This window comes from Calonectris borealis, chromosome 21, assembly GCF_964195595.1.
Source record: "Calonectris borealis chromosome 21, bCalBor7.hap1.2, whole genome shotgun sequence".
Classification (NCBI taxonomy): domain Eukaryota; kingdom Metazoa; phylum Chordata; class Aves; order Procellariiformes; family Procellariidae; genus Calonectris; species Calonectris borealis.
Genome location: NC_134332.1, coordinates 13,131,805 through 13,137,824, shown reverse-complemented (window position 1 = coordinate 13,137,824; position 6,020 = coordinate 13,131,805). Strand labels below are relative to the sequence as shown.

Sequence of the window (6,020 nt, the reverse complement as noted above, 5' to 3'; positions counted from 1 at the left end):
AAGCATGACGGAGTTGCTATGTAATACTTTGCTATTAGACACCAACCCCACCCACAACTGCCTCACCTTCTCAGGCCCCTTGTCAGCAAACAGCGGTGGTGCCTCTACGAGCCTGCGTGAAGTACCTGCAAAAACCCAAGCAAAAAGGCACATGCTGAGATACTGCCCAAAACTGCAGCCTGCCCACACCAATACGTGTCTCTCACTCCTTTACCTTGACAGCTCACCCACCCAGCCCCCATCAGCTTCGGTTGCCGTGTTAAGGTTTGTGCACCACCTGTAGACCCGAAAAACATGGGTTGCTTGTAACTTCACCAGCAGTACAACACCTGAAAAATAACCGCTACTTAAGCCCACCAATCACCACTCACCTTGCCAGAGTCAGCTCCAGTGCCCATATCCCACGTTGCTCCTCCCTTTGCACCTTCAAATTAAAAGAAAGATATAAATACCATAATGTAGTCATATAGCCACCAGTCACATCTTCCGTCTAATACCACCCACCAACCCACCTTCTTCTAGTGCTCCGCTCACGTCTTGACCATCACCCTGCACAGCTCGTCCTTCTACATCTGCAAAAACAATATTAAATGAGTCACCCAGATGCGGAGCAATAGCTTAACAATTCCAGAGAACTTGTTTCAACGTAGGAATACTATCTAGAATCCAACTGTACATACTGTCATTAAACAAAATTTAGAAGTTAAACATTTACCCCTACACATACAAGCCTTAACACCTTTGAGACTCAATCTGCTTCACTAGCCCTGAACAGCCATTCCCACATGGCTCAGCTCATCACCATAAGACATCATTAAAAGAGCTGTCCACACAGCCTGCCAACAGCTACTGAGTCCTAGATGACTGTACAACCGTTGCCTCAATGGTCTAGGCACATCAACATATTAACTATAGACTCTTATGGCTATTCCACCTATACCTGACCCTACAACCCCGGGCAGGGCTGCTCCAAGCCACACATGTGCACAGACCAACACTACACAACACTAAACTGCATGCCTCAAAGATGAGAGAAAAATCTTGGCAAGAAGAATGAGACCCAGACGGAAGACATCATCAGGCAAGAAGACCTGCGGGACTGTGACGGTGACGTGAGGAGGCTCTGTGGCAACCCCAGAGAGAGTAGAGCGTCATGAGCCATGACAAGGAGTTGCTCTCAAAACTGAGAGGATGTACACACAAGAAGCCTGGCCTCAAGACCTGAGAACGTAAAGATGCAGGAAAACAATCCCAGTCCATGAAAACATATGGCTATAGAGCAGAGCTGCTCACACAGCCGGGAAGGATGCCGCAAGAGATGACCATCCGGAAACTTTGAGACATGAGACAGATCCACGCTTTCAGCTTGTAACGCAAGGAAAAAGCGCCCTATTGGCGCTACGCCGACGCGCACAGGCATTCGAGATCCTAGGGATGGCGCTTGAGGCGTGTGCTGTGCTCCTCGAGCGCAAAGAGGACAGAGACCTGCAGAAGGCCAAAGACACAGAAGACAGACCACACTAACTACACAACAACAGACACAGGCTGGAACTGCCCTGCCCAGCACACACTAACATCATGCTGATAAGTAACCTGCTCCCTTTATCTGCTCAAGGGGGACAGTCCCTGGACAGCCCCCTTTGCCCTAAGTAACTTTAAATGCACCTTCCTGCAGTTGCCAAACTTGTCTCCTTGCTCCCTCCCCAGCCATCGTCCCTCAACTTAGCTTTCAGAGGGCTGGGGGTCTGAATCCATCCTTGACAAAAAACACATTGGCTAGCTGATATTTTCCTGCAGTCACCAGGTTCCTCTTCAGTATCTGAAGAAAAAAACCTACAAAACAGCATACCAACAGTAAGCATCATAACAGTAGATGCCGCTCTCTTTAACAACACCCTCATCCTCACAAGAGCCGTGGCATTGAACTTGCATGCTCCTCGCCAATTCCAGAGTCAGATGCTGCGGCCACCATTACTTCTGACACCTAAGATACCAAGACACACAAAGTTAACATTGCATTTGTGAGAAATCACCAGTCCCATGCTCCTCCTCTCTACTACCCAGCTCACCTCAAATGCTTATCCAATTCCAAAGGCGGCCCGCACAGCACCTGCAAAGCCACAGAGAAACACTTCACTGAGTTGCCATGTAACACTTCGCTATTAGACACCAAGCCAGCCCACAACCGCCTCACCTTCTCAGGCCCTTTCATCAGCATGTGGCAGCATCGCCCCTTCGAGCCTGCGTGCAGCACCTAAAAAACCCAAGCGAAAAAGCACATGCTGAGATACTGCCCAAAACTGCAGCCTGCCCATAGTGTTTCCTATCACCCTCTCATTGACCTTGGCCACTAGCTGTCCAGCCTCCATCATTTTGGGTTGCCACATTGAAGCTTGCGCACCACCTGTAAAACACAAACAACAAGGGTTGCTTACAACTTCACCAGCAATACAACACCTGAAACATAACCGCTACTTCAGCCCACCAATCACCACCCACCTTGGCCGACTCAGCTCGGCCCATATCCCACATAGCTCATCGCTTTGCCCCTTCAAATTGAAAAACAGAAATACCATATTGTAGTCATATAGCCAGCAGTTGCATCTTCCCTCTAATAACACCTACCAACCCTCCTTCTTCTAGTGCTCTGCTCGTCCCTCTGCATCTGCAAAAACAATATTGAATGAGTCACCGGGACGCAGAGTGATAGCTTAACAATTGCAGAGGACTTGTTTCCATGTAGGAATACCATCTAGAATCCAACTATACTTCCTGCCATTAAACAAATTTTAGAAATCAAACATTAAGCCGTACACATACAAGCCTTAACGCCTTTGAGATTCAATTTCCTTCACTACCCCTGAACAGCACCTCCCACATGGCTCAGCTCATCCCCATAAAACATTATCAAAAGAGCTGTCCACACAGCCTGCCAACAGCCACTGAGTCCTAGATAACTGTATAACCGTTGCCTCAACGGTCTAGGCATATCAACGTATTAACCATAGACTCTTATGGCTATTCCACCTCCCCCTGACTCTACACCCCCAGGCAGGGCAGCTCCAAGCCACACACACACACATGCACAGACCAATGCTACATGGAACCCTAAAAACAATGCGCCTCAAAGAGGAGAGAAAACTCTCGGCAAGAAGAATAACACCTGAATGGAAGACGCCATTTGGCAAGACAATGCATGGGACCATGACAGTGATGTGAAGCGGCTCTGTGGCAACCCCAGAAAGAGTAGAACATCATGGCCCATGACAAGAAGTTATTCTCTAAACAGAGACGATGTACACACAAGAAGCCTGGCCTCAAGACCTGAGAATGTAAGGATGCAGGGAAGAAATCTCAGTCCGTGAAAACAGGCAGCTAGAGAGCAGAGCTGCTTACACAGCCGGGGAAGATGCTGCAAGAGATGACCGTCCAGAACTTTCCGAGACACAAGACCAATCCACGCTTTAAGCTTATAACACAAGGAAAAAGTGCCTGATTGGCGCTATGCCAATGAGTACAGGCGTTCAAGATCCTAGAGATGGCGCCAGACACGTGTGCTGTGCTCCTCAAGCACAAAGAGGACATCAAGACCTGTGGAAGGCCTAAGACACAGAAGACAGACCACACAAACTACACAACAACAGACACAGGCTGGAACTGCCCTGCCCTAGCCTCATGCTGAAGAGTAACCCGCTCCTTTTAAATGCCCAAAGGGGACTGCTCCTGGACAGCTCTTTGCCCTACATAAACTTTAAATGCACCTCCCTGCACTTGCCAACCTTGTCTCCTTGCCCCCTCCCCAGCCATCGTCCCTCAACTTAGCTTTCAGAGGGCTGGGGGTCTGAATCCATCCTTGACAAAAAACACATTGGCTAGCTGATATTTTCCTGCAATCACCAGGTTCCTCTTCAGTATCTGAAGAAAAAAAAAAAAAAACAACAACTACAAAACAGCATACCAGCAGTAAGCACCATGACAATAGATGCCGCTCTCTTCCACAACACCCTCATCCTCACAAGAGCCATGGCATTGAACTTGCCTGCTCCACGCCAATTCCAGAGTCGGATGCTGCGGCCACCATTACTTGTGGCACCTAAGATATCAAGACACACAAAGTTAACATTGCATTTATGAGAAATCACCAGTACCACGCTCCTCCTCTCTACCGCCCAGCTCACCTCAAATGCTCATCCAATTCCAAAGGCAGCCCGCACAGCACCTGCAAGATCACAGAGAAACACTTCACTGAGTTGCCATGCAATACTTTGCTATTAGACGCCAACCCGGCCCACAACCACCCCACCTTCTCGGACCCCTCGTCAGCATGCAGCAGCGTCGCCCCTCCGAGCCTGTGTGCGGCACCTGCAGAAACCCAAGCCAAAAGGCACATGCTGAGATACTGCCCAAAACCGCAGCCTGCCCACACCGATACACGTCTCGCGCTCCTTTACCTTAACAGCTCACCCACCTAGCCCCCATCAGCTTCAGTTGCCATGTTAAGGTTTGTGCACCACCTGTAAGACCCAAACAACATGGGTTGCTTATAACTTCACCAGCAGTACGACACCTGAAAAATAACCGCTACTTAAGCCCACCAATCACCACTCACCTTGCCCGAGTCAGCTCCAGTGCCTGTATTCCACATTCCTCCTCCCTTTGCACCCTTCAAATAAAAGAAAACCACACCATAATGTAGTCATACAGCCACCAGTCACATCGTCCCGCTAATACCATGCAACAACCCACCTTCTTACGGCGCTCCACTCGCCTCTCCTACGTCACCCTTTGGTGCGTGGCTTGTCCCGCTGCATCTGAAAAAGCAATAACGTCGAAGAAGTCACCCAGTTGCAGAGCAATAGCTTAACAATTCCAGAAGTCATCTTTCCATTTAGGAATACCATTAAGAATCCAACAATACATCCTGCCGTTAAAAAAACCACACCCAAACAACCCACAACCTTTAAGCCCCAAACATATAAGCATTAACACCTTGGAGATTCAATCTGCTTTACTACCCCTGACCAGCCTCTCCCACACGGCTCTGCTCTTCCCCATAAAACACCATTGAAAGAGCTGTCCACACAACCTGCTGATGGCTACTCGATCCGAGATGACTGTGCAACCTTTGCCTCAACGGTCTAGGCATATCAACATATTAACCACTGACTCTTATGGCTATTCCACCTCCCCCTGCCTCTACACCTCCAGGCAGGGCTGCTCCAAGCCAAACACACACATGCACAGACCAACACTATACAGAACCCTACAAACAATGCGCCTCAAAGAGAAGAGAAAACTCTTGGCAAGAAGAGTGACACCTAAACGGAAGACGCTGTCAGGCAAGAAGACCTGCAGGGCTGTGACGTGAGGATGCTCTATGGCAACACCACAGAAAGAGTGGAACATCATGGCCTGTGACAAGGAGTTGCTTTCAAAACTGAGAGGATGTACACACAAGAAGCCTGGCCTCAAGACTTGAGAACGTAAGGATGCAGGGAAACAATCCCAGTCTGCAAAAATGGATGTCTAGAGAGCAGAGCCGCTCACACAGCCGGGAAGGATGCCACAAAAGATGACCATCCGGAAACTTCAAGACACAAGAATGATCCATGCTTTAAGCTTGACGCAAGAAAAAAGACTGATGAGCACTATGCCGATGAGTATGGGCGTTTGAGACCCTAGGGATAGGGGCCGAGGCACATGCTGTGCCCCTTGAGTGCAAAGAGCAATTAGGACGTTGAGACCCAGGAATGTTTAAGACACAGAAGACAGACCACACAAACTACACAACAACAGACACAGGCTGGAACTGCTCTGCCCGGTTCACGCTAACATCATGCTGATAAGTAACCTGCTCCCTTTAACTGCCCAAGGGGGACTGTCCCTGGACAGCCCCCTGCCCTACACTATCTTTAAAACCCCTTCAGGCAATCGCCAACCCGGTCTCCGCCCTCCCTTGGTGCCATGCCGGTGCCCCAACTTAGCTTTAGGAGGGTCAGAAGTCTGAACCCATCCTCAAC

General features: G+C 49.2%; 1 long non-coding RNA gene across 1 annotated transcript; it reads right to left on the bottom strand.

The window, feature by feature from the left end:
- Positions 1 to 211: 211 nt before the first annotated feature.
- On the bottom strand, positions 212 to 4,803 carry LOC142091228 (uncharacterized). Its single transcript, XR_012676734.1, has 3 exons — positions 4,747 to 4,803; positions 372 to 424; positions 212 to 277 (listed from the first exon to the last, which is right to left on the bottom strand). It is a non-coding gene; the product is annotated as an uncharacterized LOC142091228 (long non-coding RNA).
- Between the last annotated feature and the right edge of the window lie 1,217 nt (positions 4,804 to 6,020).